At 46.4% G+C, this 27,081-nt stretch overlaps 1 non-coding gene across 1 annotated transcript; it reads right to left on the bottom strand.

Annotated features, from left to right (window-relative positions):
- Window positions 1-3,062: 3,062 nt before the first annotated feature.
- LOC128833242 (small nucleolar RNA U3) lies at window positions 3,063-3,276 on the bottom strand. The gene has a single exon (XR_008444148.1). It is a non-coding gene; the product is annotated as a small nucleolar RNA U3 (small nucleolar RNA).
- Between the last annotated feature and the right edge of the window lie 23,805 nt (window positions 3,277-27,081).

Here is a 27,081-nt window from a genome sequence, read left to right as displayed (position 1 = left end):
TTAACATGTCCCTCTCTAATTAATGATCTGGAAGATGGCGTAGACTGCACCCTCAGCAAGTTTGCAGGTGACACTAAACTGGGAGGAGTGGTAGATACGCTGGAGAGTAGGGATAGGTCCCCTGAGGTCCCTTCCAAACCTGATATTCTATGATTCTATGATTCTTCTCCTTCCACCGCACCCCACTCGTAGTTGTTGTTCTTGGTCAGTGGAGACCCAGAGTACAGAGGTGCTTTCACATGAGTTTACCTCCCACCCTGGAGCCTGTGGGGGAGCAGGGAAAAGGCACCTTGCTCATTCCCCCAATCGCTCACTGCTCCCTCTGGCCGCTCCCTCTGACCGCTGTTGTTCGTCATGCCGCTGTTCACTCCACTGCTCCATCCCCAATAGCCCTGTACCATCACCTTCTGCTGCCACTTGCCACTGTGACCTCTGTGAGTCAGTCTCTCAAGGTTTCACCTGGCTCTCAGTGATTTCAGCTGTCAGTGGGGGAACCTCACTGCTAGTGCAGGCTGGGCAGTCTCTTCCACAGAAACACTGTCCTGCAACAGGTTTAAGCACTGAGACCTGATTATCAATGATTTCAGCTCTAGTGGTCACTTAACAAACCAAAGGACTCTCTATGGAGCCTAATCAGCTCTATCTTTTAACAGGGGAAAGGGGCAGATCAAATAGTGCCTGTGACTCTTAGGCAGAGCCCACACCACCAAGCAAAACACCTGTGCCGTGCCGAACCATGGCGTGCTCCTCCCCACTCTCTGTCTTCCCACTAGGCTATGGCATCCAAACATCCTGATTAGGGAGTGCAGTTCAGGTGAGAGTAGGGTGACCAGACAGCAAATGTGAAAAATCGGGCCGGGGGTTGGGGGGTAATAGGAGCCTATATAAGAAAAAGACCCAAAAATCGGGACTGTTCCTATTAAATCAGGACATCTGGTCACCCTAGGTGAGAGTGACCAGTGCTTAATTTGTAATGAAAGAGGTGTCAGGGCTCAAGCAAGTTTGTTACTTTCATAACTGATGTGGCAAGTCCAGAGGTCCCAGGGCTATGAACTGCCAAGCCTAGAGGTGCTGGAAATCAGCCCTGGAAAGTCCTAGCACAAATTAAGCACTGAGGGAGACCCCCTCATTCAGGCAGGCTAAGCAAAGTTCTGCTGCCCTTTACTCATGCAATAAGGATAACAGCATTTCATTATCCCCACCTTCAATACTAAAGTGATTTGTAACCTAACACCAGCCAAAATTGATCACTTGGGCAACACAGCTCTGTCCGCTGGATACCTAGGCAGAGTAAGTGTGTTCATGTAAATACAGTCTGGTACTGAAGCCTTTCCACCCACCCCCTAGTTCATCACTAGCTGACAGGGGCGAGCTCACTCAGACCTTGCTTACAAATCATAACTTGAAATTATTAGGTTGGCCAATATAGCTGAAACAAATGTGACAATATTGTCATAAACAACAGCTATATGAGGAAGCTAATCTTTGTTCATACTTTTCAAACCCATTATGCTTTTTCAGGTAGAAGTGTTTTATCATACACTGTATATGCTTTTAAAGTGTGTATTAATATTTCAATTTCCATTCAAATTTCCAACCAATGACTAAATTGACAACACTGCACGTAACTGCTTGACCATGGCCGGGGCCGGGGCGGTGTTGGGGAAATTCAGGGGGTGGTGGTGTAAACACCCACTGGGGGATGGTGTAGGGAAATCAACAGCCTGAGCCCACCTGGACTGGGACAGACCCACATGGACTATGTTGAGACTTTCTAGATTTGAGGGGCCTGAGAACTTCCTGTGATGTGTTCAGATGTACAATAAACACTTCTGTTTTACCCTGGCTGAGAGTCACTGCAGACTAGAGATCAGGGTCATATTGCTCACTATGGGTGTGGATGCCTCAGGGGTCCAGAGTGAGTGGACTCACTGAGGGGGCTCATGGAGAGAGACAGGTGTGCCGATGGCTCAGAGGTACAGTCTCAGGAGGTGGCAGGACCTAACCCCAGAGAAAGAGTGCAACTCTTGCAGAGGGCTGTCACACTGAAAGGGGTTACTCCCAGAGACCACATGGAACCGAGAGAGCATGGGTCCTGGGAGTCTGTGACAGTTGGTTCTAAAGCAGAAACTCTGAAGAGGCTAGCAAATAACCAGAATGATCACCACAGTCTGCGCACCAAGGTATTAGGAATTGTTGAAAACTTGGAATTACTGTGTGACACACAGAAAACACTGGGGTTTTCTCCAACTATTGCCAACACGTTTGCCAACACAGATGTTCACTGGATCCTGACAACCAAACTCACAGCTGAATTGAGCACAAAAGCTGAAGGAGAAATATATGGCGAGAAAACCCAGCTGTTTCTGGAAATCCTTTTGACCCTGGAATATGAGAAAAACCAAAAAAGCATTCAAACCCTTCAACACAATGCTCAGAGAGAAATGGGAGATGACCGTGACCCATAATCTGAACCCCAAATGTTTGGTGCCGAAGATGCTTTTTGGAATGTCATCCTCCAGGATGAAGCTACTTACAATGATCCACCAAACTAATCTGGTAATTGAAGCACGCAATGCTACACTTGATGTTGAGAGGGATAACATTGAAAGTCTTATCAATGGCATTCAACAGATTCGTGAACAATGGGATGCGATCTTGACTGAGTCCAAATCAGTAGCACAGAATATTGGCATTTCTTCTAAGTTCTCCACCAATTGCAACTTATCTACTGAATCTGATGCCGAGCAGCATTATAGGGTCAGTGTCTTCCTTGTCATCACTGACCCCTGCTCATGATACAAAGATGATATATGCATATAAACAAGATTATCATACTTAGCAAACCATAACTTTTCCACTGATACCTTACATGGCATATCTTGTAAGACTCATTGCAGTTTTGTAAAATTGGTATCAATAATATTATAAATGGTCATCTACATTCCATACAGCATCACAGACTAGAAAAAAGTTGCTCAGCACACCAAACCCACAAACAACATAGCTTTTGAGAGCTATACACTCTCTTTTTTACACCCAGCAAAACAGGCTCAAAGCTAGCCACTCAGACTGTGTAACCTTCCCCTGTTCTTCTCAGGAAGAACAGGGCATTCTTCTACAGCAGAAAGCAACTGTCATAGAACAGCACTTTCTGCTATTGTCATGCTCAGAAGGAAACACTACAACTCTTCATTGTGGTTAGCAAGATCAGCTTTTCACAGCCATCCTTCTCCAGTCACCAACTAGAGAAATGATCCCTAAAAGCATAGTCTTAACTAGCTTGTCCCCTGCCAGTCACAGGCCATTCTAGCGCATTGCCCTCTAACTGGTGGTTCCTAGAATTTGGCCTTCACGAGACAGAGAGCACTATGAGAAGCCCCATGTGAATAGAACCTGGGTCTCAACTCTGCCCTCCATGGCCCCCTTCCCTAGGCTGCCTATCAAAGCAAAGCTGCTCAAAGTAGCCATCCCCTTTCATTTGCATAAACTGAAGACACAGACAGGCCACTCCACCAATCTTCTTCTTCTCCCTGCTCTGTGATTCCTAAGACCGCTATCCTATAGAGTCTTTCTCACAAGCTTTGTCTGGCTCAGTGATGCTACATATTTATCCAAGGCAGATAAAGAGCTGGGCTAAAAAAGGGAGTGTTGTGGGTCAAAGTGGTGTCTAAAACTGGGACTTAAGTGTCTAAATCTGGGCTTCAGGTGACTATCTTTGTGGATCTGGGTCTAAATGCTATTGCTGCTCACTGTCATCTATAGACATAGTTGCTGAATAATTTAAGACAGAACATGTGGGGGCTATAACTACAGAGAAATACCTCACTAATCTGGACTTTAATTTTCACACTTTATAATTTGTTCAAACAGTCTGATCCAAAAATCTGTGGGAGCCTTAGCACCTCTCAGCTCTCCTGCACTCCCCTCAGGGCTGGATTAACCTTTTGTGGGCCTGGTGAAAAATGTATTTGTGGGCCCCCATGAGGACAATGGCACATGGCGCAGGGAGATCAGTCCCTGGAGCCAGGGACCGGCCAGAGGCATGGCATGGCAGGCCCCGCTCCGCCCAGTGTGAGGGCATTATTTAGAAACCGGCAGTTGCCAGACACACCGTGTCCTGCCCGGCCCTGTGCTGCCAGCCTGCCCCTTCCCCTTGGGGGTGGGCCCATGCTGCACCACACAACTGCCCCGCCCAATACCCACCCGACTTTCTATGGCCAGAGACCCCCTGGACTCGCTATGCCCAGCACCCCTGCCAGACCCTGCCACAAATGCACAGCGCACTGCACAACACAACCCCTGTCCAATGCCCCCCTGCCCACTGCCCCACCACAACTGCCCAGCACGCCACACAGAACCCCCACTCCCTACTGCCCCAACGCACACAGATCTTCCCTACCACCTCACAGCCCAGCACCCCCCCAGGCCCCTCAGAGACCCTCGCCCTGCCTCCCAGCTGCACTCACCGGCCCTGCTGGGAGTTGACTGTGTGTCAGGCTGAACTGGCAGCGCAGCCAGGGCTGGTCCCAGGGCCGGGAATTGCTCCGGCCCCTCTGGAGTGGCACAATCAGCCAGGCCAGGGCCTGCCCAGGCCGGGCTCCCTCAGGACCCACTTGCCTGGCGGGGTCCAGCCAAGCCCCCCACACTGTTCCCCTCCCCCACAACTGGTGATACTGGCCAGGCTTCTGCACCTGTCCCTGGTGGCTCAGCTCTGGGGAGACAGGCGGGGCCCCACAGGTGGTGGGAAGCAGAGACTGCCTGGAGCCGGAGGTGCACTGGGGTCCGTCCAGGAGGCAGAGAGGAGTACTCAGACAGCTGGCAGGCAGGCGGAGAGGAGCAAGTGATGGGCGGGGGGAGCCAGTGGGCTGGTGGGGTCTTGGCACAGTGCTAGCGGAACAGGCTGGGGCCCCTTTTGAGCATGGGCCCGGCTCCATGGCACCACTAGTGCCATTGTAAAACCAGCACTGCCTCCCCTCACGCGTGGAGGCACAGGGCTCCTGGCATCACAGCTCACCCTGCCCTCTCCACACCCCAACGTTCATCTGCGGGGAGGAAGCAGGGCTAAGTGAGAAATCTGAGCGCCCCACCACCACCACGTGTTGCCTCTGAACACATCCAGTTTGGGGGGGGGGCAATGCCCCCCAAACCCTTATTCACCACCCATGTTGCCACTGCTGGGTAGGTGCTTTAATCTCCTGGGCTAAAGGTTATAAAGAGGGCACTGCCACCTCTTCCTGAGGCAGTACTGTGGTGTGCAAGGCCTGGTCTCTGAGCACTCTTACTGGATTGGGACCCACAGGCGAGACAGGTGAGGGAACGCCTAGTTTGAGGGCACACAAATATAAATGATAATAATTAAATGGCTGCCATGTTTCTCCCTCCAAATTGGGGATTCCCTATTATACAAATGTTTTGATCATTTTGTTAACCTAATAGTTCAAGACTTTCTAACAATGAGAAATGACATGAAATTCTATAAACTTTGCTGTTTATATTAAAAGAGGTATGCAGCTATTGCTCATTGTCCAAGTAATGCAGAGCTCTTTATACACCAACAAAAAAATTAGCTAAGCACCAAAAGCTGCTTGAAATAGATAAACTTTAAAGCTGTGCATGAAAAAGTGGTGCTGATTTAGCAACCCAAATTGTATTTGGAAGAATATTTTATCATCAAACCATTAGGACATAACAAAAGGCTCCTGCCATAAAAGATTGACACAAATTGACCCTTGTTGCAGATTTCCTCCCTCAAGCATATAACATGTAAAAAAAGCTACAGAAGCAATTTTAAATATACATATTTTACCATGACAAGGTGTGTGAGAGAATATCTTTTAGTGGACCAACTTCTGTTGGTGAGAAAGAGACAAGCTTTCAGGCCACATAGAACTATTCTTCAGGTCTGGGAAAGGAACTCTGAGCATCACAGCAGAATGCCAGATGGAACAGATAGTTTAGCATAAGAAGTTAGCGCATATTGTAAGGGACCATTCAAGGCAGAGTGACCCGTTAACACCTTTGCTGTTATAGGACACAAAGAGGGGGTTAGTGGGTTACAGATTGTTGTCTCTGTTCAGTCCATGATTTCTGATGTCTAGCAGAGTGATTAATTTAAGCTCCCAGGCTTATCTTTTGAATGTGTTCCCCAGGTTTCCTTTGAGGATGGAGCCTGCTAGGTCAGATAAAGAGTGATCGCATTGCGAAAAGTGTTCATCACGAGTGGTAGGGTGTTTTTGTCTTTTATCATTTTCTGGTGTGAGTTCATTCAAGAGTGTAATGATTGCTTGGTTTCACCCACATAGTTATTACTGGGGCATTTAGTGCACTGGATGACAGTGGTGCTGGAACAGAGGGAACCAAGGAGCCATGGCCCTCCTACTTTTTGAAAGTGGATGGGCCTGGTCCGTCCACTTTTTGCCGTGGTGGACCCTGCCTCCTTCCCCGCCTGTTCCTCCTGTGTCCCTGCTCCCGGGGCTCTCCGCCCAGGACAGATGGAGGTGGAGGGTCTGGATTCCGCACCAGCTCCCCACAGCTGCCTGTGTCTTGTCTTACCCCAAGCCAGCTCCAGCCAAGGGGCGGGGCCTCGGAGCCGCAACCTGGCCATGGTAAGAGCTGTGCAGGCAGCTGTGGGGAACTGTGGTGGACTCTCCACCTGCCTGCGGTGCAGGGGGCCCAAGCAGCCCCTGTCCCCACCCCTGGACCCCTCACTCTGGGCAGGTGGAGAGTTCACACCATGGCTGCCTCTTGGGGGGGAGGAGAAGTGGGGCAGGGCTTCGGGAAAAGGTAGGGGGGCCTTGGGGGAAGAGGAGGGGCCTTGGGGGGAAGGGACAGGATGGGGGCATGGCCTTGGGGGGAAGAGGAGGGGCCTTGGGGGAAGAGGTGGGAAGAGGGCCTCCGGACCCCCCACTTTTGGGAAGGCTCTGCCGCCCCTGTGTTGTGATGGCATGTGTAGGATCCATGGATCCTGAAAGGTGTGTTGTGGGAGGTGCTGATCATTGTAGAAGTGGAGCTATGTCTGCGAGTTTTTCATATGTCGTTCTGGCAGAATTTGGAGCCACTTTGAGTTGCGGTGTACTGGTCTGTGGGGAGGTTGCTTCTGATGATGAGCTTGGAGAGGTTGTTGAAAGCCATAAATGGGGGTTCAGGAAAGATTTCTTTCAGGATGGAGTCCCCATCAAATTTGGGTTGTAGTTGTTTGAGAATACCCTATAGAGTTTCCAGTATGGGGTGGTAGGTGAGTACTAGGGGTGTGCAGTCAGAGAGGGTTTTATTTCTATACCGAAGCAGGTTCTTTTGGGGTATTTGGGTAGCCCATTCCATGATATGATCTACTTCTCAAGTGAAGTGTCCTTGTCTGGTGAAGGCAGTTTTGAGTGTTTTAAGAGTGTGTTCTCAGTGGTACCACATGACAGAATAAGGAGTAATAGTCTCAAGTTGCAGTGGGGGAGGTTTAGGTTGGATATTAGGAAAAACTTTTTCACTAGGAGGGTGGTGAAGCACTGGAATGGGTTACCTAGGGAGGTGGTGAAATCTCCTTCCTTAGAGGTTTTTAAGGTCAGGTTTGACAAAGCCCTGGCTGGGATGATTTAGTTGGGATTAGGTCCTGCTTTGAGCAAGGGGTTGGACTAAATGACCTCCTGAGGTCCCTCCCAACCCTGATATTCTATGATTCTAAGATGTATATCCTGAACTTTCTCCTCAGAGCATATTCTGTGGTATCTGAGTAGCTGGCTGTAGATAACAGATTTCTTGGTGTGTTACTGGATCTGTGAAGGTAGGTGTGGTGATCTGTGGGTTTCTTGTATATAGTTGTCTGTAGGTTTCCATTGATGAAGCTGACTGTGGTATCCAGGAAGTTGATGCTAGTGTGGGAGTGTTCCAGAGACAGTTTAATGGATGGGTGGTGGTTGCTGAAGTTGTGGTGAAAATTTATGAGGGAGTTTAAACCATCTGTCCAGATGATGAAAATATAGAGTTGCCAGGCATCTGGTTTTTGACTGGAACACCTGGTCGAAAAGGGACCCTGACGGCTCCAGTCAGCACCGCTAACCGGGCTGTTAAAAGTCCAGTTGGCAGCACAGCAGGGCTAAGGCGGGCTCTCAGCCTGCCCTGGTTCCATGCGGGTCCTGAAAGTGGTGACATATCTCTCCGGCTCCTAGGCGCAGGGGCGACCACAGGGGCTCCACACGCTGCCCCTGCTCTGAGTGAGTCTCCGCAGCTCCCATTGTCTGGGAACCGCAGCCAATGGGACCAGCAGGTCAGCGCCTGCGGATGGGGCAGTGCACAGAGCTGGCTGGCTGTGCCTCTGCCTAGGAGCTGGAGGGGGGACATGCCACCACTTCCGGGACCTGCCTGAGGTTGGTGCCAACCGGAGCCTGCACCCCTCATCCACTCCCACATCCCAACCACCTGCCCCAGCCCTGAGCCCCCTCCTGTACCCAAAGTCCCTCCCGGAAACTGCATCCCCTCCTGCACCCCAACCCCCTACCCAGCCTGGAATCCTCTTCCGCACTACGAGCCCTACATTTCTGGCCCCACCCCAGAGCCTGCAACCCCAGCCAGAGCCCTCACCCCCTCCCGCACCCCAACCCCCTGCCCCAGCCCAGTGAAAATGAGCAAGTGAGTGAGGGTGGGGGAGAGCGGCGGAGGGAGGGGGAATGGAGTGAGTGGGGGTAGGGCCTCAGAGAAGGAGCAGGGCAGGGGCGGGGCAGGGGGCGGGGCAAGGGTGTTCGGTTTTCTGCACTCAGAAAGTTGGCAACCCTATGAAAATATCATGGATGTATCTCAGGTATATCATTGGTTTCATGGTGCATTTGTCCAGAAATTCTTCGTCAAGGTGGCCCATGAAGAGTTTCGCATATGAGGACCCATGCTGCTACCCAGGGCTGTTCCTGTGGTTTGGCAAAGTGTTTATTATTGTATGTAAAATTGTTATGGATGAGGATGAAATGGATGAATTTGGCTGTTTGGGGTGGATATCTGAGGGTTGTCCATGGTCTTGTAAATGTTTGAGGCAGTTGCAAAACCTGCAGACATATCTTCACTGCTACAATGATCAACACCCCCCACAACACACCTTTCAAGATCCATGTGTTCTACACATGCCTATCGCAACATGCGGTGTACCTCATCCAGTGCACTAAATACCCCAATAACAATTATATGGGTGAAACCAGATAATAATTATGTTCTTGAATGAATTCACACAGGAAAATGATAAAAGACGAAACCCCTATCACCTGTGGGTGAACACTTTTCACAACTTCGCTCTGTATCTGACCTATTAGGTAGGATTACCATATGTCCGGGTTTTCCCGGACATTGCCTCTTTTTTGAGTTTCCTTTCTCTGTCCAGATGGATTTTTCAGATAACAGGAAATGTCCGGAGTTTTTGCAGAGCAAACACGCTGCAGCTCAGAAAGAGGCCTGATTGATTTGCTTCCCAAATGGTCCCTCCCCTGCAGCCACAGCGGTTTGGTCCATTCCCCTGCAAGCCACAGCTGCTGGATCCCACCCACCCAGGCTCCAGCTCCCAGCCCTGGGAAGGGGTTCTGCAGGAAGGTGCTGACTGATAGCTGTCTCTGCATTTTGGGCTCCCACTTCAGCCCCCTGTCCACCAGGGAAAAGGGCCAGAATGGCATAAAAGGATTCCCCAGATGCAGGCACTGTGGAACTGTCTTCTGAGCACCTCATACAAAGCCTTGGTGTATGGGACAATGCCAGGGTCAGGGGTGGGGATGTGTAGGGTGTGGCAGGACAAGGACACAGTGCGAGCTTTACAGAGATTCTGAGTAACCCTGAGGATCAGGAGAGCACAACAGTTACTTAACACCACTATCACATCCCCTTCGTCTAGGCTGCAGGTTGTGTACAGCACCCAGCACAGAATCTCACTTCTGCATTTGTTGATGTCACTAAGGGTTTGCTCCAAAGCCTGCTGCAGTCAATAGGATCCTTTCCATTGACTTCGGATCAGGCTCTAAGCCCTGTCTCAGAAAAGCATCACTATTCAGGAAAGCACTTAAGCATGTGCTTAATTTTAAGCATGAACTTAAGTGACTTCCTGACTAGGGATGAATTTGAGCATATACTCAACTGCTTTCCTTAATCAGGGCCCTAAATCCTAATTGCAGCTGAGCCCCAGTGACTCTCAGGGAAGACAGTAGGAACTAGCGAGTGCTCAACACCTCTCCACCTTTGGCTGTAACTCAGATGCAATGTGCACCCACTGACAGGTCTGAGACAAGGCTATTTTCAAAATCCAAACTCCTCCCAATAATTGGCAGCAGCACTGTGGGAAGCAGGGGGGGGCAAAGGTTCCGTCTGAAAAGGTGTGAAGACGGTGCTGTCCCCTCACATCATCCTGCTGCCAACAGTTCTTTTCTACTATTGTTCCTTCAACCTCAGAGTTTATTTATCCCTTGATAAAGTTATTACCAGATAACCAGGAAGCATCCTCCAGTTATCCTCAGTAAGTACAGATATGATTTAAGCCCATAGGGACAAAGATTTCAGAATCTTAAGACTGGACCCCCCTTGTTACAAACCATGAAATAATATGCCACCTGTTTTGATCATGCTCTGCATGTGCTTTGCATCATAGCTGTAGACACCTGATCGAAAAGTCTTTAAAGAATCATATGGACAACCTCCAAGGTGCTACATTAAAATAAAGGATTAGCTGGATTTCATAACTTGCGTTGAATCATTTCTTGGTAGTATAATACAACCTCTGACCATACCAGTCTATAACCCATCCATCCCTTCACGTGCGCTTCACTTCTGAGTATTATCCGGCATGTTTTACAAAATGTGTGTGTCGGAGACAGAGGGAAGAATGAGCAAAAAGGTCTGTGTTGAAAACTAGTGCAATACGCTTCACGGGCAAAGGAAGATAATGCTGTGTTTTTAATGATAGTACTGCAAGGACATTGGGGGATGATTCTGGATGTAACAGATTTCAAAAAAATCCACATATTTATCTATAATAGCATCTAGCGTGTGCTAGCCACTGTAAAAAAACGAGAGAGAGAGAGTAAAAGGCAATCTACATAGACAGAACAGGGACACAGTGACCTGCCCAAGAGTCACAGAGCAGGCCACTGACTGAGCTAAAAACAGAACCCAAGAATCTTGGTCCAGTGCCCTATGCACACTGCCTCTCAAATCTGCCTTGCACACTATATGCTACTGGTATTTAATTTAATAGGTTTGTTTTCTTATTGTTGAGGGATTCATATCAAAACACAATTAATACATTTGTAGGTTTTCAGTCATGAGTCTCTAGTCTGAGCCTCTGCAGAACACAGGTTGTAGAAACTGAATATTGCAACATACAGTGTCTTGGAGAAAAGTGCAAAAAGGTGTGATTCTAGCTAAGCATCATGTGATATGTTTCATGCATGTAAACACATTTACATGTGTGTTAAGTCACGCAGTCTGTTCATGGCTATCCTTGAGTATTAATAAAATATTTTTTGCATATAGAAAACAGAAATTGTGCTCTCTGTGCCTCAGTTTCCCCATCTGTAAAATAGGGATAATAGTACTTCCCTACCACCCAGCTGTGTTATGTGAAGCTTTGGTAAAGCTCTTTGAAATCCTTGGATGTAAGGAATAGATAAGTGCTGAGTATTATTGTTAGTCCAAGGAAACACCAAGGGTGTATGAGATCCACACAGAACATGAGAAAGTGGTTGCTCAGACAGAAGGGGCCAAATCCTGAAGGTCTTAGTCTTCATTTTAGGTAGACTACCCTGTGACTTCCATGAGGATTTTGCCTGAGTTAGACCTAAGCAAAAATGGAATAAAAACATCCACATTTGATCCCATTAAATAAGTACATATGAGACATTTACTAGGGGTCTGAGCACCTGATGAGCATCTATAGCTCCCATTAAAGGAAATCCAAGTTGTAGAGTTTTAGCACTTTCCCTATTAGTACTGTGTATTATTTGTTATTTATTGACCATCATCACTGTGTTAAGAACTGGTCTCTGTAGTGAGCTTACACTCTAGCACTTATAAAGAGAGAGAATCAACTCCATGACTCCAAACAGTAAGGAATGACTCTGTGTTTCAGAGCACATCTTTCACATGTCCACGGGAATGAATCCAGTGCTTGATGTGATGTTGCACACCACCTTTCTAACACTGAAAGATTGTTTTGATGGCTGATGTTGGCAATATGTCTCTTAGTTTCTGGTATAAATAGCCATATGTTCTGTTAAAAATATTGGATTTAGAAAGCATAGTCCCTGCAGACTGTATGCAAATATGAGTGTCTTGGAATTGTTTTAAATCTTATTACAATTAGCTTACTCTTTAAATCCAACCTGTGCTGGACAAGCTTTCAAGGGACAACAATCAGTGGTGTGTGTCTTCAGGCCGGTGGCTGCTAGAGTAAGAATATCATATTCTGACTCTGTATTTGCATTATTAAGGAACTAAATGCTTTTCTGTGAATGATTTTAAATTTGGAAGTTGAGCCAAGGATCTATATGGATAAAGAGGAAAATATTAAAAAGCCTGTAAATGACTTAGGAGCCTATGTCCCATTTTCAAAAATGACTTAGGAGGCTGAAAGTCAAGGGACTGTAGGTATTTGGAGGCAGATTTTTAAAGGTTATTTAGGTGCCTAACATGGCACATAAGGGCCTACTGGGATTTTCAAAAGTGCCTAGGGGCTAGATTCACTAGCGGGACTTACAGACCTAGATTTTTCTGGTGGATGTTAATGCCTAAGTCCAACGTTTAGGCACCACTGCCATTCACAAAACCATTGATCAGCTGCCGCCTAACCCTGTAGGCACCTAAAGTCCCAAGGCACCTAAGTTTCCACTGGGAAAGTCCCTTAGGCACTTCAATTGCTGCTGCTGGGCATGTGCACAGCCACCTCAGTCCTAATGCCACTGTGCACTTCGGCTCCCACCTAAGCGAAGGAAGGATTCACAAACTAGCTGTTCTGCTGGCTATCTCACCTGATCCAGTGAGCATGCTCAGAGGCAGCCTAAGAGCATGCCTACCAAATTGGGCCCTGGAAAAACCACTGCCAAGGCAGGGCTAGTGTTGCCCTCTGCACTCAATAGCCCAGTGGGTTAGAGCGCTCATCCAGGACATGTGAGACCCAAGTTCAAATCCCCCTTCTCCCTGAGAGTTAGACTAGGAACTTGAACTTGTGTTTCCCAGCTGCCAGGCACATGCCCTAACTACTGCACTGTAGGGTATTGAGAGGGGTTGGGGGGAAGACTTCTCTCAGTTGCTTCTGATGAAGCTGTTCCACTCTGTATGAAATACTCAAATATTCATTGGTGCAGAGACTGGGTCTCCCTGGAGTGTGTGCTGAGCTATAGAGTCACTAACATATTCACGGGGCCAGAGAGATTGACTATGCAGCCTAGTGGTTAGCACAATGAGGCGGTCTGATTGCAGCTCACGTAAGCATACACTGAACCTAGCTTTGATCTAGTTAAAACCTTAGATCAAAGCTAGCTTGGGTAACAATAGCAGTGTAGTGCTGCAGCAGCATGGGCTAGCCTCCTGAGGTCAACACTACCCTGCATACATACTAAATTCAAAGCTATTTTGGGTACACCTACTTGAACTGCAGTCACATCTCTAAGTGCTATGTAGACCTATCCTCAGAAGCCTAACATGTTCCATGCACTGGACAAGGAGCCTCGGCACCTAATTCAGGGTAGTGAATTCTACTGGGCACTTAAAAGTTAAGGGCTGTAATGCTGAACCCTGGCCTTATGTTGGTATAACTACATCACTGGGGGTGTGGATTACCCCTGAGTTATACCAGTCTAACTCTCCCAGTGTAGACAGTGCTGTGTTGATGGGAGAAGCTCTCTCATCTGTGTAGGTAGCATCTTCACTAAGCACTACAATGGCACAGCTGCACCGGTGCAGCCATGCTGCTGAAGTGTTGTAAGTGTAGACAAGCCTTGAGCATTGCAGTTCTTAAATTCCCCAAGTGAAGCTAGTCCGAGCCACTTAAGTCACCATTGGCACCTTGGTGCTTTTGATAAAAGTTGTGAGATGCCCATCTACATCTTTAGGCATCTAAATCTTTTTACAAATCTGGCCCATAGATGCTTCTGAAGATTTTACCCCAACTCTATAGCTATTAGAAAAATGATCTAAAGCTAAACAATTATAAAGGACAGTCCTGCTCTCAGTTACACCCATGTAATTGTTAATTTGCATAGCAGTAGTGCCTAGGAGGTCTCCATTAGGTCAGGACCCCACCTTACTAGGAACTGTACAAACCTATATTAAGTGAGCATTCCGGTCCCAAAGAACTTACACATTGTCTTCAGTACAATCACACTGGTGTAACTGAGCACAGAATTTTGTCTTTAGGGAGCAGTTCTCCTTAGAAGAACATCACAACTTTTTGCTAATTTGTAATAACCCAATTGCTATAAAGGTTAGTGTATGGTTTCTGTGTGCTTGTCTTTTCTACTTTTCACGCAGGGACCCAAAATGGCCAATTTGTCACATGTTTATCTACACCTAGGTACAAACAGGAATGTTAAATATGAATTTGCCTCCAGTGGGATATTGCTTTTTGATCCTTCAAAGGGTGCTTCTAATCCAAAACCCTAGAGGCATCTAAACTGAGGGAAAAGAGGCTTTCCAGGTTATAGTTATAAATATAGGTAATATAAAAAACAACTGAGTTGGTATTTTCATTCATATACATTTGCCCAGAGGTAACAGAATCTACCTGCACAATTCTCATATGAAAGTTACAGGAGCTTTTAGACAAAAGGGATTGAATTCAGGCTTGGTGTAAATGGGTGAAACTCACTTGACATCAATGGAGTGACACCTATTTTCACCAAGGCTGAATCTGGTCTGGCTTTTCTGTTGCTTTATTCCTGGTGCAAATGTTTTCTGTGGGGCTGGACATTATTTCTGCTCCTACTTGATAGCTGGGAGGGGGCCAGACGTGGCTCAGAACTGCTGCTTTCTCTGGTGCCACTGGGAGGCACTAGGAACATACTGCAGGCGCACAGCACAGCAGCCCTATTCCAGGCCCAGGGATGTGCTAGTCCACATGTCAGGTGAGAATTTCTCATAACTATATTGAAACCAAAGATAAAATCACTAGTATAATCAGCCAGCACACCATGCCTCACCAAACCAGCACAACCCCGGTAAGACAAGATGTTGTGAAAAACAAAACCTCTCCAGCTTGGAAAAAAAATGATGATTTTCATATAATAAAACTCTTAAGACCTGATTTTAAAGCATTCCTGAACTCTGTGTTCTATTCTCATGCAAAAACATTCCATAAATTTTAGGGATTAGCTGGAATTCCCTCTCCTTGATCTTGCCCTCATGCAAAATTTGCTTTTAATAACTTCCAGCTTCCTGAACCACAAAGCTATCTGATCTGTTGCACTGTTATTCACCATGACAAAAGATAATATTCTAAGGGGAGAAAATGCAGGTGTGTTTACTCTAGGTCAGAGCAAAATAAAATTGCACTCTAGCATGAATACAGCGACAAACCAGGGGCTTCTGTGTAGTTCGTCAGCCTTTATCTGCTGTAGAAGAGGTGCAGTGGAAGATTCTAGAGAGCAAGTTCCAGAGCTGCACCTGCCATCTCTTTGGAAGAGTGCAGCATGGTCTCCACTCTCCACACTGTCAGCCCAGCTGGCCAGAGTGAGGACAGGGGGTATGACCATGGCCTCCCATCTTTCCCCTTTGGGGAAGCTAGCATTTGTGTTGGTGCTAGCCTTAAGCATTCAGAGAGCAAAAGGGCTGCCTTTGTGAATAGCTCCAGTGCATCTGTGCAGGGGATGGAGGGAATGCTTCTGACTAGACACAAGCTAGCCCTAACACTATTTTCCTGATTAAACCTCATCATCAACATGCACAGACTAAGCTTCGGAGAGAGATTTGACCATATTTCATCCTGGAAATTAAAGGTATAGAAACAGCATAATCTAACACCGATATGTTAGATTGTAAGTGCAGAAAAAGCTCACATTGACATTAATGGACCTTGGGTCGGCTCTAAATCCTCCTTGGTCACAAGCGAAAATATCATTAGGTAGGAGCCCTTTGGAATTCAATAGGGATGAAGAGACCAGATTTGTAAAAATATTTACGTGTCAAAAGATGAAGATAAGTTTCTAGTAGGATTTTCAATCTGCATCTTTAAGCACCTAAATACCTTTAAAATATCTGGTCCTAAATCAGTGGGGTTCTCTGAACATTACTAGAAAAGCCCACTGAATTTAATGGACAGGGAAACTGCTCAGGTATTCTGGCAAGGGGTGCAGTTTAAGAAGCTGAATAAGATATATTAGAATTTTTATTTTGAATCATCCTATAGAATTCTATACAAAGGATATATTTGTAAGCAGAGTCGGGATGCACTCTCCCTTGACATCTAGTGGTGAGCTGTGGAAAAAGACTTCAAAAGCTGATCTCGTTTGCATGGACACACCCACCCTGCCTAGGTGTGCAGCATGATGGAACTGCTTGCCCAAATGATCCCTTGTGGCTGGTGTTGGATCCCCAGTTTCCTTGTTATTAGGGCATGAGTAATAAAGGGTTGCTATCCCTGTTGTGTGAACCAAGGGCAGCAGCACTGTGCCTGGCGCCCTCAACTGAATAGCACTTGCTAGGCAGGGGATATGGGTTCCAAAGCCCAATAAGTTGAGAGAGAGAGAGGAAGGACGGAAGGACGGTGTTAGAATAAAAGAGCTAATTTAGAATCAATTGAGTGCCTGGTTATATGCTACAGAGCTGAAATTGCTTGTCCTGTGTGCATGAGCAGTGAGGTTCCTCCACTAACATTGAGAGCTGTGTTAAGTGTAGGAGGGGCTCTGAAAACATCTTGGGTGGCTGGTGGAGTGAGCTAGAGCAGACCCCTGCAGAGGAGTGGCAATTGGCTGTTAGGGCAATGATAGGGTTACCATTCGTCCGGATTTACCCGGACATGTCCTCCTTTTTGTGCTAAAAATAGCGTCCGGGGGGAATTTGTAAAGCACTCACAATGTCCGGGATTTCCCCCCTCCCCCGGAGCGGCTGGGAGGGCTGCAGGAAAGTCCCGGGCTGGACTCCGGAGCAGCTGGAGAGGAGCTCCGCCCTGCATTCTGAGCAAGTATCTCAGCACAAAGTGCAGCCCTCCCCTTTTGCAACTGGGAGCGGTTTCTGCCATGCAGGGTAGCAAAACGGGAGCGAGAGCACTTTGTGCTGATACAAGGGCAGCTCTCCCCTGCAACCCGGTCCGGGCCAGGGACCGGGTTTTGTTGTGCAGGGCCAGGGACCGGGTTTTGTTGTGCTGGGGAGCTTAGCCACGTGTCCGGCTCGCACAGAGCCCAACACCCTGTTCTGAGCAGCAGGGTAAGGGGGGCAGGAGAAGGGGCAGGGAGGTTCTGGAGGGGGCAGTCAAGAAACGGGGGGGGGGCTTTTTGGGGGGAGTGGAGAAAGTTTTGGGCAGTCAGGGTACAGGTAGGGGGTAGGGTCCTGGTGGGCAGTTGGGGGGGGTCTTAGGAGGGGGCAGTTAGGGGACAAGGAACAGGGAGTCTTAGGTAGGGGGTGGGGTTCTGGAGGGAAGTTAGGAGCAGGGGTCCCAGGAGGGGGCAGTCAGGGGACAAGGAGCGGGGGGGTAGGGGGCTGGGAGTTCTGGGGGGGAGCTGTCAGGGGGCAGGAGTGGGGAGAGGGATCGGAGCAGTCAGGGGACAGGGAGCAGAGGGGTTTAGATGGGTTGGGAGTTCTGGGGGGGGGCTGTCAGGGGGCAGGAGTGCGGAGAGGAATCGGAGCAGTCAGGGGACAGGGAGCAGAGGGGTTTAGATGGGTTGGGAGTTCTGGGGGGGCTGTCAGGGGGCAGGAGTGGGGAGAGGGATCGGAGCAGTCGGGACAGGGAGCAGAGGGGTTTAGATGGGTTGGGAGTTCTGGGGGGGGCTGTCAGGGGGTGGGGAGTGGTTGGATGGCGCGTGGGAGTCCCAGGGGTCTGTCTGGGGGTGGGGGTGTGGATAAAGGTTGGGGCAGTCAGGGGACAAGAGGTAGGGAGGCTTAGATAGTCCTGGGGGGCAGTTAGGGGCAGGGGTCCCAGGAGGGGGTAGTCAGGGGACAAGGAACAGGGGGAGGGTTGGGAGGTCAGGGGGGGCGGGAAGTGGGAGGGGCAGGGGCGGGGCTAGGGCGGGGCTTCTCCCGTCCTCTTTTTTGCTCGCTGAAATATGGTAACCCTAGGCAATGAGCAAGTGCCTGAGCAGTGTAAGGTGTTTCCTTACCACCCCTGCCTTCCACACAGGGTGGGAGGTGAACTCTGTGGATGAGCCTCTGAACTCTGGGGCTGCTCTGGCTAAGGACAGCAGCTGTGAGTGGAATACAGAGAAGGGACAGGCAGGGTCGATGCTACCATTTAGGCAAACAGGGCCAATCAGCTGTTTGGTGCCTCAAGCCTGGGAGGGGAGGAGAATTAGAGTGGGAGCGGCGTGCTCGGGGAGGAGGCGGAGCAGAGGTGAGCTGGGGTGGGGAGTTGCCGCACGGCTCCCCAGGGGGCAGGAGCTTCCGTGGGGATGCCTCAGGGCAGAGGGGGAGGGAGCTGCCACGGGGGGTGGGGTGCCTCAGGTTGGAGGGGAGGCGGAGAGCTGCCGCAGGGCTGTGGTGGGGGGGGGGGCGCAAGGTGGAAGTTTTGCCTAGGGCGCGAAACTTCCTTGCACCGGCCCTGGGGACAGGCACGTTAAAGGGACTTTTGGGTTGCTGGACTTAAGACCCTGAGGGGAAAAGGACACTGCCCAGCTTACTTGGGGGTGGGTCTTTTGCTCATGGTTTGTGTTTATGAGCCCTGGTTGCAGTGTTTTCCCAAATTAATGCTGAGTTAATTCCCTCCTTTTATTAAAAGTTTTTGCTACACTTGGACTTTGTGCTTGCGAGAGGGGAAGTATTGCGTCTTAGAGGCACCTGGGGTTGTGGTGTGTAATTGTCACAGGCCACTGGGTGGGGTGCCTGGGCCGGTTTTGTGTTGTATTGTTGAAAAGGAACTCCTAGATACTGAACCCAGCCCTTGTTGCTGCTGGCTTCACCTGGCGGAAGGGTTACATAAGTTATATAGGATAGTTCAAATAATCTAGAGAAAGATGCTTATTTTCTGGTGAATTCTTTAGGATTTTTCCATAAGAATGTCAAGCTTTCCAAGTTACAGCTCCCTTTGTTTCTTCCATGTATGCACATATCAATACAATTAGCAAAGTGTTGCAGTCAGGGGTGAGATTCACTGGCAAAACTAGAGCACATGGAGAAGTTTGCACAGCACCTGCCCTGCACTATGACTGTCTCTAATCAGCATTAGAATCTTTCCCTAAATGTCAAATTTTCTAAGTTAAACACATATTTACATAACCCTAATGTATGGCACAAATACCAATCTATGCATGCTTATAAGGTATTTGCATATATGCGTTGCCAGTTAGCTGCCTAGCTATCTGAGTGTGCGTGTTAATACCTGACTAGAATTGCATTACTTTATGTGCAAATATCCATATCAAATGTACACACCTAATTAAAAAATTAGGCCCTAAATAATGCCCCAAATATTGAGAAATAATGTTTGATCAATAATAGAAAAGCTTTACTTCAGTGCTAGTTTCTAAAATTGTTTTTTCACCTGAAAGAGCCATGTTGCCTGAGATTAATCCAGCCATGTTTTGGCCTTCTGGTAATAGAATGGTCCAATTGTTTATGTGTCAAAGAAGTTCATTCATGTAATTCTTTTGATATAAAAGGTATTTCCTACTGTTCACTACTCAGTGCTTATCTTCCTACCAAGAAAATGCCAACCTTAATCTTTACCTAAACCATACCAGCAGCTCAAAAGAGACAGGTGTTTGCTTTGTGAATATGAGGTGCAGAATTGGGGACTTCATTTATCCATTAAAAATAAGAAGGAAATGTGAAGATGCATGGCTGAGCAGACTAGGAATGCCTTATACCTCTAGATCCTTTTTTCCAACTAAGTCCTAGCCAGTAATGGTTAAAAGTCACTACTATAGTTAGAGAAATACTACAACAATGTTTCTATGCACATGTTTTTGGTATTTAAAGGAACTTGTGTTGACTATTTTAGTAATTTTTTTCTACTTTGTGAATATTCTTGCAAATGAGTTTATTGGCAGGGATAGTCACAGAAATAGCAATTTTTTCGGCAAAAGTTGCAGAACATCCAAAGGAAAGGAGTTCTGCATTTATAAGTGTGAGGGTTTGCACCAAAAGCCCAATTCCATGAGTTTTGCTCACGAATTCAGGCACAGAAACTAGGGTGACCAGATGAGAGGAAGAAAATATCGGGACACAGGGGGGGCAAAAAAAAAAAAAAAAAAAAGCTGAGTGCTGCCGGACGAGCAAAAAACCCCAAAACTGCCGGCAGAGCAAAATATCGGGACAAATTGCGTCCCAACCAGAGATCGGTTGGGATGCGGGACAAACAGCTAAAAATCGGGACGGTCCCAATTTTATCAGGACGTCTAGTCACCCTAACAGAAACTTCCCAGCCCAAACAGCTCAAATGTTGACTATGAAATACTTGCAGCACACTGTTCACAAATAAGCTACAAATCAAGAATAATTTGCAGAAAATATTAAACAAAAAGTGTTAAACCAGATAAAATTATGATCTTTTTAGGGACAATTTGCAAATAGAAAAAAAGAAGGCAATCTTGTTGAAAAAGTAATTCATTATAGATTACTCAACAATTACCATTTTACATCTGTTGTCATTGGCCTCTGTGAAATGAATTGATGGCCATAACCCATTTGTTGGGCACATTCTCAATTGACATCCTAGTTGACATTTGGAACAGAATGCCAGGGCTGAACCATGCTATTATTCTTAGGGCCTGATCCAATGCACAGTGAAATAAATGACATGCTTTCCACAGACTTCACTGGGCACTGAATCAAGTTCTTGGAGCTCGTCCCTTTCAGACGTTGGCGCACAGTAGGGAAATGTGAATGACACTGCCTTTGCAGTCCTGTGGATAAATGGAGGCCTTGAGGGTGATTAATCTGGTATTTTTCAAAAACATTAAATTTACTTCCAGTTAAAAAAACCCACCTTCCAAAATGAACAAGGAAAGGCTTTCCCCTAATCAGCTGTGGAGTTTGCCAGGCTTCTCAGATTGAAATAGAGCATCTCATGCTGAGACGTGTATTCTACTGGTCACAAATGTGTAAAGATGACAGCAGCCATTGTAGAACACTGAGGGCTAGGTTGGGCCAACAGACTGCAGTCTGATTTTTATATTTGATATATAAAATGATTTCAACAGAGGAAAAACACTGGTAACAGATCATATACAAGAAACTATAGAGAAGTCAACCTTGGCAGTTTGGTGTTCCCCTTGCAGTTAGTGATGAGAGAATAGGTGACTAGGAAAAGCAAATGAAATATTTTCCCCAGATCACTCAAAGACTCCCTGCTGCTTCTACTATATTCTCATAGTGGTTTTTTTATCTGGGGCAGAGAAGGGAGGGAGGAAGAAAGAAGGAGGAGGAAAACGAAGATAAGTGAATAAACTTTGCTATTCCCAGTTACAGCAAATTCCTCTGTGATCTTGAATTGTTACTACATGCAGTCTAAAAAGGCATATTCAAACACATCTGACACAGCGAACAGCATTCACACGTAAGAACAGGAGTAAAATACAGAGGTATAAAAACAAGGTTTAAATGAGAGTCAGCAGATAAGATGCAACCTGTAGTCTAGACAATGATTAATGGAATTAACAGCCTATGTAATTTATGATATCAAATTGTCACTGTATGTACCCTAAAATGAATAATTTAGCACAAAGATCAGAAAGATCACCTGTAAGGGCATGTTGGTTAATAGAGGAATGGGCAAACAATGGGCCACACCTTCACCTGGTGTAAATCAGCAAATGCCACTGAAGCCAATGGAGCTTTTCCAGTTTACGCTAGCTGAGGATCTGGCCTGTTGAATATTTTGGGTGGGCAGTACAATGATAAAGTCTAGACATTGTTTTTCAGAATTCCCTCAATCTTCATCTTTTCATAAGTACATTCTGTATGAAAAGAAAAAAGAAATATATGTCGCCAAGCAACATTTCACCTGGAACAGTAGGGAAAGCCTGGGCAGTAACCCAATTAAAGGCAGAGTAGAAATCTTTCAAAGACATTTATAAAGAAGCATAAGCCGCATCTCAGAGTCCTCCATGTGTCTGTGACTGAATGAAAAGAGATTGCATGGAGTGTAGAATCAGGTGACTTGCCTCTCAAAAGCTGCATCGCCTTAGAGAATAAAATTCAAGTGTCCATTTCATCTGCCTTGCTCTCTGGCTCACAGAAATGATTTTCTGCTTTTATCTTCCTCAGTTAATGGCCTGGCAGTCTTAACATCCTAGAAAATGAAAGTCGTATTACTGCACACTACCCTAAATGTGCAGGGAAACAATAACGTACTAACATGTGCTTCCGTAGTTAAAGGCTGTTTCACCAGCAAGATCTCCTTGCCCGTGGCCTGCTTACTAGGGATATAGTCTGGAGTGAAATGGGTTCTCTAATCCTTACATTTTATGTCCTTTTTGGCCTCTGATGCCTTTAGGTCTGATGGTCACAAATGGATAATGATCAAAGCTGTACTTTTGGCTTCATTCTGCTTATATAACTTTCCTGGAAGAATTCAGCAGCCTCTTTCCACATAGAAATCTGTACTGAGGCATGAGGATATGAGGGCTTCTTTGAAAAGGAGCTACATCCGTGAGTTCTTTGTGCTGTGGTATCCCAAAGGCCCTGACATTCTGCCTTTTCATTTGGGGCTGCATCAGTGTCTTGTCTCGCCACCTGTAGCTTTTAAGTACAGTTTTAGATATTTGAATAGTTCAGTTTGTCTAGAGCAGTGGTGGGCAACCTGCGGCCCGCCGGGTAATCGGATGGCGGGCCGCGAGACATTTTGCTGACGTTGACTGTCCGCAGGCTCCGTCCCCTGCAGCTCCCAGTGGCCGTTGTTCTCTGTTCCCGGCCAATGGGAGCTGCGGGAAGTGGTGGCCAGCACGTACCTGCGGCCCACAGCTATTGTTAGTACGTCAGTAAAATGTCTCGCGGTCCACCATCTGATTACCCTGATGGGCCGCATGTGGCCTGTGGGCCACTGATAGCCCACCACTGCTCTAGAGCAGGATAGGTCAGTGGTTTGAGCATTGATCTCCTAAACCCAGGGTTGTGAGTTCAATCCTTGAAGGGGCCATTTAGGAAATCTAGGGCAAAAATCAGTACTTGGTCCTGCTAGTGAAGGCAGGGGGCTGGACTCAATGACCTTTTGAGGTCCCTTCCAGTTCTATGAGATAGGTATATCAAACTTGGGCCATGATTTTCAGAAATGGACACCTAAAGTTAGGCTCCCAAGTCCATATTTAGGCACCTAAATAAGAGGCCTGCTTTTCAAAAAAACTAAGAAAACCAGGTCCAGATCATCAAAGGTATTTAGGCTCCTAACTCCCATTGAAATATCTAATACCTTTGTGAACCTGGGTCCCATTGACTATGTTTGAAACCATTTATAGTTCAGATGAGAGATGGGCCCATTCCTTAGAAAAATCCCAGGGGCTGAATGCCAAAAAACTAAAGATGTTACACAAGCTATTAAAATCTTATCAGCAAAATAGTATATTAAACAAACGTATTCCATAATATACAGATTAATGGGGATGCACTAATGTAACTGAGAGAATTTGGCCCATAAAAATACTAAGCATGTGACACAATATGCAAACAAAGCCATCTGGGGAGAATTTAACCAACTGCTTCCCTCACTGATCTGCCAGTCACCTCTCAGTTCTACCCCTACAGTTTCAAATGGCATTTCCCCTCCAACGATAAATAACCCCAGATATCATTCAAACAGCGGTACCTCAGTCTGCATATTAGAGTCTTCACTCCTTCCTACTAACAAGCTAACTTTGATACCTAATATAGATCTGACATGCCCTCTGACTCTAAATCAGAGGATAGTTGAGGGATGGGGTAGGGGGAAAGGCTGAGACTTGGACAACGAGTCTGGAGAGAGAGCATGGAACTGGCTGGGCAAAAATAACAGGACAAGGGTGAAGAGCCCAGAGGGTGGAGAATGGGACATATTAGGCAAGGAGACTGGGACAAGAAGCGAGGGATGTGTGTATGAAAGAGGGGACACTGGAATGAGGAGCTGAGGGGTAGCAAGCAGAAGAGAGAGGACTAGGACAGAGACAAGCTCGAGGTGATAGTGGCAGACTGGAAAACAGTTATTAAAGGATATGTGCTGATCAGGAAAGACAGTGGAGTAGCATAGTGGAATGGCTAAAACTGAATCTGTTTGGGTCAAAATCACTTTGGGGAAGAAAGGTAACAGAAGCGCCACTGAGATAGTTCTTGGGGTCTACTATAGCCCCCCGCATTCGATTTGGATATGAATAAGAACATAAGAAAGGCTATTCTGAGTCAGAACAATGGTCCATCTAGCCCAGTATCCTGTCTCTGACAGTGGCCAATGCCAGGTGCTTCAGAGGGAATGAACAGAACGGTCAATCGTTGAGTGATCCATCCCCTGTTGTTTACTCCCAGCTTCTGGCAAACAGGGGCTAGGGACATCCAGAGCACAGGGGTGCATTCCTGACCATTTTGGCTAATAGTCATTGATGGACCTATCCTCCATGAACTTATCTAGTTCTTTCTTGAACCTTGTTATACTTTTGGCCTTCACAGCATCCCCTGGCAATGAGTTCCACAAGTTGACTGTGCGTTGTGTGAAGAAGTACTTCATTTTGTTTGTTTTAACCTGGTGCTTATTAAATTCATTTGGTGGACCCTAGTTCTTGTGTTATGAGAAGGAGTAAATAACACTTCCCTATTTACTTTCTCCACACCAGTCATGATTTTGTAGATTTCTATCATATCTCCCCCTCAAGTCCTCTCTTTCCAAGCTGACCCATCCCAGTTTTTTTATACAGAAACTGTTCCATACCCTTAATCATTTTTGTTGCTCTTCTCTGTACCCTTTCCAGTTCTAATATATCTTTTTTGAGATGGGACGACCATATGTCCATGCAGTATTCAAGATGAGGGTGTACTATGGATTTATATAGTGGCATTATTTTCTGTCTTATTATCTATTCCTTTCCTAATGATTCCAAACATTCTGTTTGCTTTTTTGACTGCCGCTGCATATTGACTGGATGTTTTCAGAGAACTATCCACAATGACTCCACGATCTCTTTCTTGAGTGGTAACAGCTAATTTAGACCCTATCATTTTGTATGTATAGTTGGGATTATAGATCTCTTTAATATTTTAATAAAATAAATACTACTGGGAATTGTGTGATGAGGGAATTAGGAAAGTGGATGGGACTGAAGAACTCAAAGATCTGAATTTGAACGATACTTTGAATTACTTTAAGTCAAAGTTGCAGACACTATCTGAAGCCTGGATCACTAGAAAGGAGGAAAAATTGTAGGGAAAGGATGCAGATCGAACTGGATTAAAAGAAAGGAGAAAGCCTACAAGGAATGGACGAAGGGATGGATCAACAAAGAAAGCTACCTCTTGGAGGTCAGAAAATGTAGGGATAAAGTGAGAACTGCTAAAAGCCAAGCAGAGCTGGACCTTGCAAAGGAAATTAAACCAATAGTAAAAGGTTCTTTACCATATAGATAAAAAGAAAACAAGAAAAGAAGAAGTGGGATTGCTAAACACTGAAGATGGGGGTGGAGATTAAAGATAATCTAGGTATGGCTCAACAGTTTTTAATAAGTGTCATGAGGAGTTGTGGGCAGGGACAGGGTGGCTAATGGGAACAAGGATACTTAAGTAGAAATTACCACATCCAAGGTGAAGCCAAACTCAAACACCTTAATTGGACCGAATCATGTGTTCCAGATGTCTCCATCCAAAAATATTAAAGGAACTGGCACGAGAAATTACAAGATCAATAGCCAGGATTTTTAATGAATCCGTAAACTCAGGGGTCACACCCTATGACCGGAGAATTGCAAATACAGTACCTATATTTAAGAAAGGGAAAAAAAGTGATCTGGGAAATTACAAGCCCGTTAGTTTGACCTCAATTGTAAGCAAGGTCTTAGAACAAATTTTGAAAGCAAGCGAAGGTAAGTACAGAGGTAAACAGTAACTGGGATAAAATACAACATAATTGTACAAAAGGTAGATCATGCCAGACCAACTTGATCTTTTTCTTTGAGAAGATAACCAATTTTCTAGACAAAGGAAATGCTGTAGCTCTTATCTACCTGGAGTTCAGTAAAGCATTCAATAGAGTCCCACATGGGAAATTATTAGTAAAACTGGAGAAGAAGGAGATCAATATGAGAATCTATAGGTGGGCATGGAACTGGTTAAAGGGGAGACTGAAAGCAGAAGTGTCAGGATTGAGGGAGGTTGCCAGTGGAGTTCCTCAAGGATCGGTCTTGGGTCCAATCTTACTTAGTATTTTCCATAAATAACCTTGGCACAAAAAGTGGGCGTGTGCTAATAAAATTTGCAGATGACACAAAGTGAGGAGATATTGCCAATACAGAAGTGGACCGGAATATCATACAAGAAGATATAGATGACCTTGAAAACTGGAGTATTAGAAATGGGGTGACATTTAATAGTGCAAAGTGCAAGGTCATGCACTTACGGACTAACAGCAAGAATTTTTGCTTTAAGCTGGGGACATATCAGTAGGAAGCAACAAATGAGGAGAAAGGCCTGGATATATTGGTCAATCAGAGTGGGTGGGTGAGGTTCTGTGGCCTGCAATGTGTAGATGACGTGATGGTCCAGCCTTAAAGTCTATGAATCTAAGGGGAATCAGTCTTGGGGAGACACAGATGCAGAAGGGTCTGTGACCACTAGAGCACACAGCCTTCTAGAACCTGGAATGCAATCCAAGATTCCCAAGTCTCACCATTCCTCTGCTGTCAGCAAATATTTATGAAACCCTCTTGCAAAGTGTGTGTCTCATCTCCTACTAGTGCTGGTCCATATAGAGGATGGCTGCAAACTATGGCTATCAGTTAATCCTTTAGCTCAAATGGAAGAGGTCAGTGTGCT

Source organism: Malaclemys terrapin, chromosome 2 (assembly GCF_027887155.1).
Source record: "Malaclemys terrapin pileata isolate rMalTer1 chromosome 2, rMalTer1.hap1, whole genome shotgun sequence".
Classification (NCBI taxonomy): domain Eukaryota; kingdom Metazoa; phylum Chordata; order Testudines; family Emydidae; genus Malaclemys; species Malaclemys terrapin.
Note: the sequence above shows the minus strand (reverse complement) of the source record. Positions and strands in the feature narration are given on the sequence as shown.